Genomic DNA, 14,340 nt, shown 5'->3' with positions numbered 1-14,340 from the left:
TATTTCAGGATCTCTGGCACCCTCAGTTCTTTGTTTTATATTAGTGTGCAGTGAAGTTCTTTTAGATAATTATATTGTAAAGCAAGTGCTTAATGATTACTGATGAAAACAAAGGAAAACTACAGACACTGTATCTAATTCTCCCCTTCCCCCTTTCCAAAGGAGAGGTCATAGAGTCATAGAGAAGTATAGCACGGAAATGGACCCCTTGGTCCAACTCGTCCATGCCTATCAGATATCCTAACCTAATCTAGTCCCATTTGCCAGTACTTGGACCATATCCCTCTAAACTTTTCTATTCATATACCCATCAGATGCCTCTTAAATGTTGTAATTGTACCAGCCTCCACCACTTCCTCTGGCAGCTCATTCCATACATGCGAAACACTCCATATGAAAACGTTAACTCTTAGGTCCCTTTTATATCTTTCCCTTCTCACCCTAAACCTATGCCCTCTAGTTCTGAACCCTCCCACCCCGGGGAAAATACCTTGTCTATTTATCCAATCCATGCCCCTCATGATTTTATAAACCTCTATAAGGTCACCCCCTCAGCCTCCATCGCCAAATGGAAAACAGCCCCAGCTTATTCAGCCTCTCCTTTTGCTGAAATCCTCCAGCCCTGGCAATGTCCTTGTAAACCTTTTCTGAACCCTTTCAAGTTTCACAACATCCTTCCTCTCACAGGGAGACCAAAAGTGCATGCAGTATTCTAGAAGTGGCCTAACCAATGTCCTGTACAGCTGCAAAATGACCTCCAACTCCAATACTCAATGCTCTGACCAATAAAGGAAAGCATACCAAATGCCTTCTTCACTATCTTATCTGCCTGCATCTCTACTTTCAAAGAAACTATGAACCTGCACTCCAAGGTCTCTTTGTTCAGCAATACACTCCAGAACCTTACCATTAAGTGTATGAGTCCTGCTCTAATATGCTTTTCCAGAATGCAGCACCTTGCATTTACCTAAATGAAATTCCATCTGCCACTCCTCAGCCCATTGGCCCATCTGATCAAGATCCTGTTGTAATCTGAGGTAACCTTCTTTGCTGTCCACTACACCTTCAATTTTGGTGTCATCTGTCTTTCCTTCTATGTTCACATCCAAATGATTTATATAAATGACAAAAATTAGTGGACCCAGCACCGATCCTTGTGGTGCACCACTGGTCACAGGCCTCCAGTCTGAAAAGCAACCCTCCACCACCCTCTGTCTTCTACCTTCGAGCCAGTTCTGTATCCTAATGGGTCCATTGGGTGGGATATTACAGGTTTGATTTTTGATGATAAATGTTATTAGTATTTCATAATTCCAAAAGTAACTGGAACTGCTTTCAGATGTGATGGCCTGAAGTTGCAGTTTAGAATGTGTATCTGTGTGCAGTTAAATTTTACAGGCAGCTTTCTTTCCAGAGTTCAGATTTTGCAAGAATAAAGACAGTTCAAATGCAGAGTCATGAACCTAGACTGATTAAGTAAATTTTTAAAAACAATCAAAGATGATATGGATTGCATGCAGTGCTCATGTGCACACTTCTGTGTGAAATGACTTTTTGTATAATCTTACCTATTGTTAGCAGTTTCAGTGAAATCATCAATTTTAAAGACAGAGGCAAAAGACACTCAATGAAGCATGATGCCAGAATGATGTAGTTGTTCTGAGTGTATAAAATTTCTGTAGAAGTTATGTTCCCAACACTTCCTTTCGACTGGGTAAACGTCTCGCTCAGTAATGGCATAGTCAATCATTTACCACGTGTTTGTTTTGTTATAATTAAATATGACCTTTAACCATTTAAGGATATTCTGGTATTACTGACATTCTGGTGATTGTGGTCCTTAATTTGGGAAATATAGGTTTGCAATTCTTTGGTGCTTTACATGACCACTGGACATTTCAAAGCACTTATCATTAATTGAATGATTTTCTTTTGATGAGGAGGGAATGTCGTGTCCCTGCTATAATGTAAGAATGGAGGCAGTCAATTTGTCCCACAAGCAGCAGTGTGATCACATTCAGATCTGGTGTTATTTATGTCCCTGACTGAGGGATAAATCGAGAGTGTGGTGCTGGAAAAGCTGCAGATGTTGGAAATCTGAAATAAACAGAGAAAGTACGGGAGAAGCTCAGCAGGTCAGGCAGCATCTGAGGAGTAGGAGAATCGATGATTCGGGTCCTGATGAAGGGCTTATGACCAAAACGTCGATTCTCCTACTCCTCAGATGCTGCCTAACCTGCTGTATTTTTTCAGCATCACACTCTCGATTCTGATCTCCAGCATCTACAGTACTCAATTTATCCTGACTGAGGGATAAGGACTGTTTAGGATATTGGGTGATCAGGGTTAACACCATAGCTCTGCTTCTAAGTTGTGTCATCGATCATTTACTGTACATCTACTACATCAAAATGTCTTATCTAAAATTTTGTACCTATAACAGTAGCACTCGCTTAGTCTTACCCTGGAGTGTCAGCCTTGACTTTTGTGCTTAAATCCTCGAGTGGGACCCATACCCATTCAGGCGAGACTCTTATAACTCAGGTGAGAATGCTACCCAGTGAACCAAAGCTGATACAGGGTGATACAAAATACTGCAAATGCTGGAAATCTGAAATAAATAGAGAAAATACGGGAGAAGCTCTGCTGGTCTGGCGGCAGCAGTGGAGAGAGAATCGAAGTTTACATTTTGAGTTTTTTGTGATTCTTCTTTAGAATTGAAGAACATTTCCATTCTGAAGAAGAGTCATATTGGATTTGAAAGGGTTAACTCTGTTCCTGTCTCCACTGATGCTGCCAGACCGACAGGGAGATACAGGCTTGCCTGGTAAATCTTGCCTGTGTCGAATTCTGCCTGGTAATTCACATTCCTGTGAAGCCAATTGTCTTTGTAAAAGGAGCTACATCAATACATGTTGTAACTACATTGCCCTTCAGGCATCAGCTATAGCTTGATGGGTGATGCTCCAGAATCCCAAGGTTCTTGGTTCACGTCTCACTCCAGGAATGAAAGCTGTTGTTGCCATGGCAGTACTGAGAGAGTACTGCTGTTTCAGAGATGGTTCCTTTCACATGATCCCTCACATCAAAGTCCTGGTTGACCTCTCAGTGGATGTAAGATGATGCAAGAGAAGAGCAGTAGATCTCTTCCTGTTGATCTGGCAAATATCCTTTAAATGTCATCCCAGAGACACGTTATCGCATTGCTGTTTATGTGTACACAAGTTAGTTACTGTGTTCCTTTCATTGTAATAGTGACACTTCAAAAGTACTTCATTGGTTGTAAACAGCTTTAGGATCTGATGTGGCCCTGAAAGATGCTTTAGAAATGCAAGCCTGGTTTTACCATAATGTCAACTGACTGTCTTGCAGGACAACGTGCTCAATGTTCTCAGAATGTGCTGCTGGGTCACAGCAAACCCAGCAGCTGTATCATGGCAGCATGTTTACTGGTGGCTGTTTGGAAGACCCAGTTTGAAAAAACACACATGACTAAGGCTCAGAAAACTCACTCCTATAATTTTATATTGATTTGTCAGCCGCTGAAGACTGCGTTCCTGCTCCTTCCAATTCCAATCTTGAGAGTAGTGGTTGCTGAGACCTGAAAATTGACTGCCATTTCCTGCTCCAAGGAATGGTTTGTGGTTTCAAAGGAAGAAAGAAAAGGGGGTGAAAGGCCGATCCTGTTATAATAAAAAACGGCCAGAGAGAAACTGTAACCTTGAGGCAGTTTAGAATCTAATAAAGAGCAGCATAGAAACAGAAGGAGGCCATTCAGCTCCTTGTCCTTCCACTTCAACTCCATTTTTCCACTTCAATAGCAGATGGCTGGATGTGTCTGCATTTTCTTTTCTGTTTTCTTCTTTCATGAGGCTCCTGGGATATTAGAGCCTGCTCCAAGCTGCTGGTTTTTTCAGCTTCCCTTTCTCCCTCTTCATCAATTCTTTGTCTCTCTCATGTCTCCTTTTTTTTCCATTTTCTCATTAAGCTTCCCTCTTGTCTCCTGCTAACATCTAATCTGCCATTTAATCATTTATCTTGCACCCAAACATTTCATGGCTCATTTTGTTTCTCTTCCTGTATGTTTTAGCCCCCTTCCTACCCCCGCCCTGTTCCTTTTAAAAGTGTCACTCATCTATAACATCTCCTGGTCTTGAGAGAGGGCCAACAGCTTGAAACACTGACTGCTGTTTTTTTTCCACAGATGCTTCCGGACTGCTGAGTGTTTCCAGCTTTCTTCTGTTTTCCTTTTTGAACAACTGCAAGTTCTTTCTTTGACTTATTATTTTTAATGGGCTGAACTGGGATATTATTGGAATAAACTTAAATTTCTCATTGTTGTTTTGAAATACCTCCATGAATTTCCCCCTGCTCTGTAGTTTATTTCTGTGAACCAATCCAGCGTTTCAGGTTTCTGTGCTTCTCCACTGGTTGCCTCTTGCACCATCCCTAGTTTTCATTGCTCCACCAGTACTAATGTTTCCTCAGCTGCATGGGTCCTAAGTTTAAATTTCTTTTAAACCAATCTGTATTTTTGCCCCTCCTTTTCGTCTTCTAACTTCTCCCATTTTACCTGGGGGCTATCCAGCCTTCTCTACCTCCTGTACCCATTCATCTTCCAGTCCCACTGTGTTTAAGTCTGTTTCCACCACATCTTTCTAACTGACCGTAGGCTTTCCTCTCCTCCCTAGCAGTCCCAACTTGTCTGGTTTCACGGAAAGGGCAAATGATGATGGTGATGACATAACTGATGATGTTACTCTCACACTCGAAGGAGCAGAACGGAACAGAAAAGCATAGAGAGGGCTCTGACACTGCAACAAAGAGCTGTATTCAGTCACCTGCAATGTATAAACGTAAACAAAAAATGTTACATTATTGATGAGCGTGGAAGCGCCTTACATCAGGAAAAGGACAAACTAGAAATGCCTTTTCTCCAGTTGCTGGCCACATTCTCATCCTTCCCAGCACAAAGCTCAATATCAGCAGCAAACATCATCACCCATGGCAATTCCTGTCTCATTGATTGCGAAGATCCATGGCAATCAGGAGGAGGAAAGGGCTCACAGATAATCTTGATACAACCCAACTTTGACTTGGAAACTCTTACTTTCCCCCACAGTGCTCCTCATCCTTGGCTGATACTCCTTGAAATTATTCTGTAATTGTTGTACATATCTCCCTGGGACCTGCTCCCTCGGCACCTGAGGATAAGCCTTCTCTGGATCGCTTAATACAATCTTCATTATCAACATCATTTAAAATGCCCCCATGAACTTCTATGACTAAGCTTTCGATCATCTATGACTAATCTGCTCTGACTCCTGTGTCAAAGTTTGTTTGATTATTCTCCTGCAACTTGGGACATTTTATTATGTCAAAAATGCTACTTAATGCAAGTTGTTGTTGAAGTCTGTACTTTTTGAAGAAAAGAATTGCTGCCAGTTGGGAATGGTAAATGAATAGTTTACACTGAGGAGCGGGCCCAGGTGCACCTTCACATGTAGCACTTGAGCTGCTGATTCGTAAGGTCATGGGATCCATTCCAGAGATTCCACCTCTGGGATTCTCCTGTAGGACAACACTAATGGACTGCTACACCATCGAAGATACATCTTTCACTAAAGGCAATAAACTGCCTATCTGCCATATATCGTTTTGGAATCAAAGAGTCATAGTGAGTTTGAAACAATAGCTGTGTTTTTCTCTCTTCATAAATGATGCCAGACCTGCTGAATTTCTCTCACACCTCTTTCTTTTATCCTTCTCTGTTATGGTAGATCCTCTCAGGTAGAAGTTAAAGTTTGCATAGCCCTGTATGGGGAAAACTAGTTGAGTCAATTCTGTGCCTTCACATGAAGAGATTGCTGTTTAGGGGATCTGACATAAATTGACTGCACAGTGACAGTGCCTACACTTCAAAGGTTTATTCACGGCCGTAAAGTGTTTTGGATGTCCCGAGGTTATGAAATGCAAATCTTTCAACTTTGTGACAATATTGCCCTCATTTCAGAAGAAGTGTCTGTTCATTGCTGTCTTCCAGACAAACTAGGTCTGTTGCATCTGCAAGACTAAAGTGGGCCTGCTGGCCAGCAGACTTGTGTTTCCTGGTGTCTGTGATGCTATGGGAATGAATGGAACCTCTTCTCTGCATGCTGTGCATTGGATTTCCGCCTGTTGGCTGTGCAAGTTTTGGGAAAGTTATGCAAATTCCGATGGACCTTGAACACGTGGAGCTGGTGGCGATCCCAGAATAAACTTTTTGTAAGAACTGAGTTCAGATGAAATGTCACAGAACTGCTTAAGGCTGAGATTTCCCTGTCCATTAGGCTACAGTGGGGACCAGAATTTACCTCTGGGATTCTCCTGTAGGACTCTGACTTTCACTCTGACTTTCCTTGGAACAGCCAATTATAATGGCCAGAGGGTGAGCTGGCATTGTGGTTAAGGTCAGTGGTAAGACTGTCGAAGCTGGAAGGTCAGCAGCAGTAGGGTATCATGGTCGGTAAGTAAGAGAGAGGCTACAAAGTGGAGCTGCTGTCTCTCAAACATTTTCAAAGCTTAAATTAAAAAGTAATTCTCCCTGCTAGGTCACTAGGGAGGGTGGCCATCAACAGGGTAGACTGGCCCCCAATCAGGCAGAGAGGAGTCTCCAATTCTGAGGGGTCACTGCACCTGAAATATTAACACTGCTTTCTCTCCACAGATGCTCAGACCCACTATGTTTTCCCAGCAATTTCTGCTTGATCTTTTTTTAGGCAGGACCTCTAATACTGCCTGGAGGTTTAGGCTCTGATTTGGAAAATTGCAGTAGGCCTTCTTCAACAGCCACTTAAGGCCAATTTATGACTAGAATTGGCTATTTGCCATAGGAATGTCATGGTGCAGTGGTAATGTCCTTACTTAGTCATAGAGGTGTACAGCACGGAAACAGATCCTTCGGTCCAACTCATCCATACTGAACAGATATCCAAACCCAATCTAGTCCCACTTGCCAGCACCTGGCCATATCCCTCCATACCTTTCCTATTCATATACCCATCCCGATGCAGGTTATGTTGCGACTGTACCAGAAATTGGTTAAGCCACTTTTGAAATATGCATGCAGTTCTGGTCTCCTTCCTATTAGAAGGATGTTGTGGAACTTGAAAAGGTTCAGAAAAGATTTACAAGGATGTTGCCAGGATTGGAGGATTTGAGCTATAGGGAGCGGTTGAATAGGCTAGGGCTGTTTTTCCTGGAGCGTCGGAGGCTGAGGGTTGACCTTATAGAGGTTTATAAAATCATGAGGGGCATGGACAGGGTAAATAGACAAAGTCTTTTCCCTGGAGTAGGGGAGTTCAGAACTAGAGGGCATAGGTTTAAGGGTGAGAGGGGGCATGACATAAAAGTGGCAACTTTTCATGCAGAGGGTGGTGCGTGTATGGAATGAACTGCCAGAGGAAGCTAGTACAATTGCAACATTTAAAAGGCATCTGGCTTGAGCTAGAGGCCTGGATTCAAGTCCAACCTCCTCCAGAGGTGTGTCATAACAGCTCTGAATGAATTGCTTGTAAAATATAAGCTCGGCATGCACATGCAGGTAACCCTGCTGCCATTCCCAACATACGGAAAATCGCCTGAAGGAGTGATGGAACTGGAGAACTGGCAGGCTTCTGGCAGTCACTAGGTTTAGCTACAGACCTATTGTTCTTGGCCCTAGTGGGATTTAATCTTTTAACTCCAAGTTTCTTTGTCCGCAGCTACTTTCTGACCTGCTGAGGTTTTCTACTCTCCATTCAGATTTCCAACAGCTGAAGTATTTCACTTTTGTCCCAAAGTAAACTTATTTAGTTTTCCGAATGTAACCTATTTATTTAATCAACATCTATTGTATCAGTTTGCTTTGGTGTTGCCAGCAATAGCCCTTGACCCAGCAATAACAGAACTTGCTCCATACAAAATAATAAAGCATCAACATGTTGAATGTGTAATTGAAGTTCTACCTACCATGTTTTACAAAGCAAAATATACATTGTTTATAGTTGCAAAGACAACAATCAAATTTCTCTTTTTGAGGTATATATAGCCTTCATAACATATGCGTAAGGTAATATTCTATCAGTTTCCATTCAAGCTGTTGTTGCACATTCTGTGGTTTCCACACTTTTTTTATATTAGATTTTTATTAGATTCCCTACAGTGTGGAAACAGGCCCTTCGGCCCAACCAGTCCACACCGACCCTCCAAAGAATAACCCACCCAGACCCATTTCCCTCTGACTAATGCACCTAACACCACGGGCAATTTTGCATGGCCAATTCACCTGACCTGCACATCTTTAGAATGTGGGACGAAATCACAGCACCCGGAGGGAACCCACGCAGACACGTGGAGAATGTGCAAACTCCACACAGACAGTTGCCCGAGGATGGAATCGAACCTGGGACCCTGATACTGTGAGGCAGCAGTGCTAACCACTGAGCCACCATGCCACCCTGTGATGCTTTTCACCATGGATGGAAACCGAAACCAATTAATCTTCCAGCTTTTCACTACCATTCACTCAGAACTACTCATTGATTTTGGTATTTTACTAGTTATAGTTATTTTTTATTAGTCTGGAATGTAAAGAGAATCCAAAGTAGACAGGCAGGAGGTTGGAAGAACATAGCAAGTTAGGCAGCATCAGGAGGTGGAGAAGTTGATATTTCACATGTAACCTTTCTTCAGGATACACCTGAAAAGTCGAGTTCTCCACCTCCTGATGCTGCCTGGCTTGCTCAGCCTCCTGCCTGTCTACTTTGGATTCCAGAATCTGCAGTTTTTTTGTCTCTATAAAGAGAATTCTAAGTAGCTTTTAGTGTGGTGCCCATTTCAGCGTGATGTCAGCTGTTTGCATCTCCACTGCTAAATAGCCTGGCAGAAGAATTAGTTAGGCAGCTTTGTGTCAGTCTGTGATTCTCCTGATAGATTAAGGAAGCCACATTTAACACTGCCATTGCAGGGAGCCAGTAAATGGATGACAGCCTGTCCAAGAACCAATCTGTAAACAGTACCTCCTGATTGCTGAACAGTATCCCAATGTGACACATGCAATGGTTTTCTTCCGGCATTTTTCCCAATGTTTGCTCCTTTTCTGTAGAACAGCCACTGCTCACAGAATACCATTCCGCAGACAACATTTTCCTCCAGCACCCTACCTACCTGAGTCATTGTTCATGCCAATGATAATGTCAGCATGCTATTTGTTCAAGTGGACCATCACACCAATGGCCAAACCTCCCTTGATCACTGTCCACATGTTCCATTTCTTTGTGGATAGGAGTGGGGATTATCCACAAGGAGTGGCCACCCAAGGTGATCAAAACCAAATGTTCCTGTCCCTGGGTCAGCCTGGTTAAGACCAGGAAAAACTAACATGAATTTTACATCTCTTTCTGGCCAGTTCTGGCCTCCTGCACAACCTTAATTTTCATTGCTCAGCCCTTAGTGTCCATGGTCTTAGCAGTTCCTCCAACTGCTCTGTCTCTCTTGCTCTCTCTTTCCTAGTCAAAAACTTCATGACACAGGGTTATAGTCCAACAGAAACTCCAAGCTTTCAGAGCAATGCTCCTTCCTCAGGCAGATGGAGAGGGGGCTCTAAAAATTTGCGGTTTCAAATAAACCTGATTTGGAGATGCCGGTGTTGGACTGGGCTGTACAAAGTTAAAAATCACACAACATCAGGTTATAGTCCAACAGGTTTAATTGGAAGCACTAGCTTTCAGAGTGCTGCTCCCTCATCAGGTGGTTGTGATTTTCAAATAAACCTGTTGGACTATTAACCAGTATTGTGCAATTTTTAACTTTGTCCACCCCAGTCCAACATCATGGCAACTACCTTTCCTACAAATTGGTTATTCACCATTCCTGTCCTTAAGTGGCTCTGTCAGATTTTTTTAAGTTAAAAATCACACAACACAGGTTTTAGTCTATTTCAAAGTACTAGCTTTTGGAACACTGCTCCTTCATCAGGTCTCTTTTATATCTTTCCCCCCTCACCCTAAACCTACGCCCTCTCGTTCTGGACTCCCCCACCCTGGGAAAAAGACTTTGTCTATTTATCCTATCCATGCCCCTCATAATTTTGTAAACCCTCAGGCTCCAACGTTCTAGTGAAAACAGCCCCAGCCTATTCAGCCTCTCCCTACAGCTCAAATCCTCCAACCCTGGCAACATCCTTGTAAATCTTTTCTGAACCCTTTCAAGTTTCACCACACTGTTGTGAATGAAGAATCATCCTGTTGGTTAGGTGGTACAAGACATCTGTTTTGCCACAGCATTGTAGAACAGAGGATTTTCACACTGTACTAGGCCACCAGGGATATCCACAGTGTGGTAGAAACGTGCTCCCCTTGGAGATGAGTGCAAGTAGAGGATGTCTCAACTATGCACTAGAGGACACTTTATTTTTATTCTGGGTGTTGCTGGCAAATCCAGAATTTATTATACATCTCTAATAGCCCTTGAGAAAATTGTGCTGCACTGGTTTCTTCAACTGTGCAGATCATTTGGTGCAAATACTCTCCCAGTGCTGCTGGGAAAAGAGTTCCAGGATCCCATAACAATGAAAGTTCTCAGACAGAATTTGCACTTTTATATTCTACTGCTACGGCTCAAATAGCCCTGACAATTTCTGTTGCCGTTTGACTGTGAATAACAAGCTGCTTGACCCCTGTTTTTTTTTCTCTCAAAGAGGTGCCTACGCCTTCTGGAAAGATGGAAAAACCATGGCATGAAAATGTAAGCGATTGGTTGATATGTTTCGGAATTACTTAGGGAGCCGAAATTTTAAAAGAACAAAATGAAGTCTGAAATTAAGACGCAAGAGTGGCACTAGGTAAGTAACTCATCTCTTGCCTCCTCAAAGCCTGTCCACCATCTACACGGCACAAGTCAGGAGTGTGATGGAATATTCCCCGTTTGCCTGGATGGATGCAGCTCCAACAACACTCAAGAAGCTTGAGACTGTCCAGGACAAAGCAGCTGATTTGATTGGCACCACATCCACAAACATCCACTCCCTCCACCGCTGATGCTAACTAGCAGCAGTGTGTACCATCTACAAGATGCACTGCAGAAATTTGCCAAAGATCCTCAGAGAGCACCTTCCAAACCCACTTCCCTCCAGAAGGATAAGGGCAGCAGATACTTGAGAACACCACCCCCTGCAAGTTCCCCTCCAAGCCACTCACTATCCTGACTTCGAAATATATCACCATTTCTTCAGTGTTGCTGGGTCAAAATCCTAGAATTCCCTCCTTAAGGGCATTGTGGGTAAACCTACAGAACATGGACTGCAGCGATTCAAGAAAGCAGATCACCTTCTGAAGGGCAACTAGGGACGGGCAATAAATGCTGGAATGGGATGGGTCCATTCTACAGTATATGCTGAATGCACAAGTTTTGACTGGGCCAGTGGGTGGATGTACTGCAGCTTGTCTCAATGTCCTCATGTGCTGCTATGTGACCATGTGTGATGTTTGAGGTTATTGGGTGGGGCCAAGCTTAGTCTCCATGATAATGGTTTTACTGGCTCACCACTGAATTAAGTATTCAGTAGCTGATCAGCACTGACACAAAGAACAACCCTTTGGATAAGATACACTGTGTCAGTCATTGCTCAGTGGGTAGTACTTTACTGAGTCAGAAAGTTGTGGGTTCAAGTCCCACTACAGATGACAGAATACAAAATACAAGCCTGAATCTTCTGATCAGTGTTCGGACCACAGTATCAGTGCTGATCAGACAGAAAATGTACACTTGGCAAAAGTGAGGACTGCAGAAGTTGGAGATTAGAGTCAAGATTAGAGTGGTACTAGAAATGCACAGCAGGTCCGGCAGCATCGAGGAGCAGGAAAACTGACGTTTCGGACAGGAGCCCTTCATCAGAAAATGTGTACTTGCCTATTTGTGGTTGAAAAGTTCAGGATTCCTGTCTAAGATGTAAAAGATCTCCCTGAGCACAGATGACCATATAGACAGCTGTGAATCAGTTCAGGGTAGAAGACAATTCCCCCGTTTTGGTGCCACCAGCTCCTGTGTTCTGCTATTTCAATATAGTCTTTTAATGAATAAGTGTAGCTTGGGTGAGTGAGTGAATTGTTGCAGTGTACTTGGGCTGGGTGGGTGGGAGGGAGTGCTTTGGCATCAGTTGTTGAGTCACCCAAGTTATTGATTAGGTTTTAGTCTGTCTCATAGTTCCTTGGTAACTCGCAAGTAATTATTGTGGGTTTGTCTGAAGTTTCCAATTCTAACTCAGATTTGGAAACATTTGTGGAATATCCCTGGGAGCAAAGGAATTGCCTATCTGATGTTTAAACTTTCCAACAGTTGCTAAATAAGTCACACATCAGGGTCTCATACAGGGTCCTGATGCATATCTTCCAGCATCAGCCACTATTGCACAATCTGGTGGTCAAATGTTTGGGCCAAAGTTTGTCTTTATTTATTTTGATATTGCTATCAGTGGGATCTTACTGAGTGCAAATTTGCAGCAATGTTTCTAAAATCACAACAATGATACTATTTCAAAATACGTTGTTCGATGTAAAGAGCTTTTGGATGTCTTGAGGACATGATAGGCTTTATCTAAATGCAAATTATTTCTTTTAGTGTCATTAATGTAGAGAGACAGCTCGAGGCACTTCAGAAATGCAATCGAAAGGAACTAGTGACAAGTATATTAAACCCATAAACACAAAGGGGGCCAAAAAAAAAACATTATAGGCATCAAATTTTACATTTTCCTGATGCCTAATAAGTGTCAAAATCATCCGGAAATTGTCAAGTGTTGTCAGTTCACAATTGTGCTGCAGACCTCGAGGAGTATGGTTGCCTTTTTTAAAATTTCCAAGACTAATTCTAAAAGGAAGACTACCTTTCGAAAAGAGCAGACTGCTGCAGTTATCAACCAAATTCAATTCCCAGATCTATTGTAACTCTGCAGTTTTAAACATGTAAAGGTCAGACTTGGAATTTGACTGAGTTCACTAAGCATACAGAATAATTAATGTTCACTCCCCTCCTCTCAATTTTGCACTCCTTAGCATATTTTTGTCTGCACCAGACTGAATCTAACAACAGCTATTCTGACCTGATCTGTGAAGATCATGTATGGTCGGGAGGGAGTAATTATGAGAGGTGTGTATGGGCCTGAGTTAATCGTAGCCAACTGAACTGTGAGTTTGCCTTCTGTAATTGAGTCCCATGACTAGGTATTTCTAAAAGTGCTTGTATGAAATGTATTTTCCTTGCTTGTATCCAGCTGCTAGAGTAAGATGTTAATGTTGAACTGATTGAATTACACACTGGATTTTAGTCATAGAATAAGGTGAATAGCTGAAGTGCAGGAAAACATGGCATTTTCACAAGCATTACAATAACAAAATGTATAACATGCAAGCTCTTTACTTAAAATGTGGAAAGTCCATTGTGCAGTATGCTTTTATACAATTTAAATGCAAATAGAAATCTCTGAAGATTTCATTCCAACCATAGATAAACTTAATTTCACCCTTTTCTCTTTCCTTTGACAGTCAATCCAATTTACACAGAAGCTGTTGGATGATACAATAAACTATGCTTTCAAATACTTTCCTACGATTAAACGGAGTATTTGTGTTATGTTTACGGAATTAGTTAATGGATCTCACGGCATGATTGATGTAATATGGCACGGCTGTTACCTCCACACAAGTCCTCTTGAATTTAACAAGAGACCAGAGTGTGGAAGTGCAAAGGTAACATCTTGGAAAGTATATTCTTTTATACTTTCTCGAGGGAAATAGAAGAAAGCAATTGAAATTTGAGATTCTACCATCAGCAAAATGCATATTTTGATCAACCAGTCGTTCCATTGTAACACATGTTGCGTCAACGCAAATTCGCTGCAACACGATTGACAATTTGGGGACACTGTTTCAGCAGTGCGACCTTTTAAAACATGTGTTGGCTGTAATGTGATTACATCGCCAATATTTTAAAGCACAATTTTTTATTGAAGTGAGGTTGCATAAAACGAAACCATCATGTTATAGAAGAACCTGTGTATTGTTATGTAATTGATTATAAGTCCCCAATGTAATTCATTGCATTCAAATTTAATGTCATCCATTTCTATTTAGTTCTTGACTCAGTGGTCACATCATGACTGAAACAGAAGGTTGTGTGTCTGATTCCCTTTCCAGGGACTTCAGCAAACTTTCCAAGATCAATCTTCACTTCTATAAGGGTGGAGTTTTGGTCTGTCAGAAGCATCTTTGGGATGAAGCCCATTTGCCCCCACTTCCACCCTCTCCCTCCCAATTAACACAAACA

General features: G+C 42.2%; 1 long non-coding RNA gene across 1 annotated transcript in view; it reads left to right on the top strand.

Moving 5' to 3' along the window:
* The window catches only part of LOC122562540, a 28,046-nt gene that overhangs the window by 376 nt on the left and 13,330 nt on the right, over window positions 1-14,340 (top strand). The gene's annotated exons all lie outside the window — the stretch shown is intronic.

The sequence above is a fragment of the Chiloscyllium plagiosum genome, chromosome 25, assembly GCF_004010195.1.
Source record: "Chiloscyllium plagiosum isolate BGI_BamShark_2017 chromosome 25, ASM401019v2, whole genome shotgun sequence".
Classification (NCBI taxonomy): domain Eukaryota; kingdom Metazoa; phylum Chordata; class Chondrichthyes; order Orectolobiformes; family Hemiscylliidae; genus Chiloscyllium; species Chiloscyllium plagiosum.
This window is presented reverse-complemented; position numbering and strand designations above follow the sequence as displayed.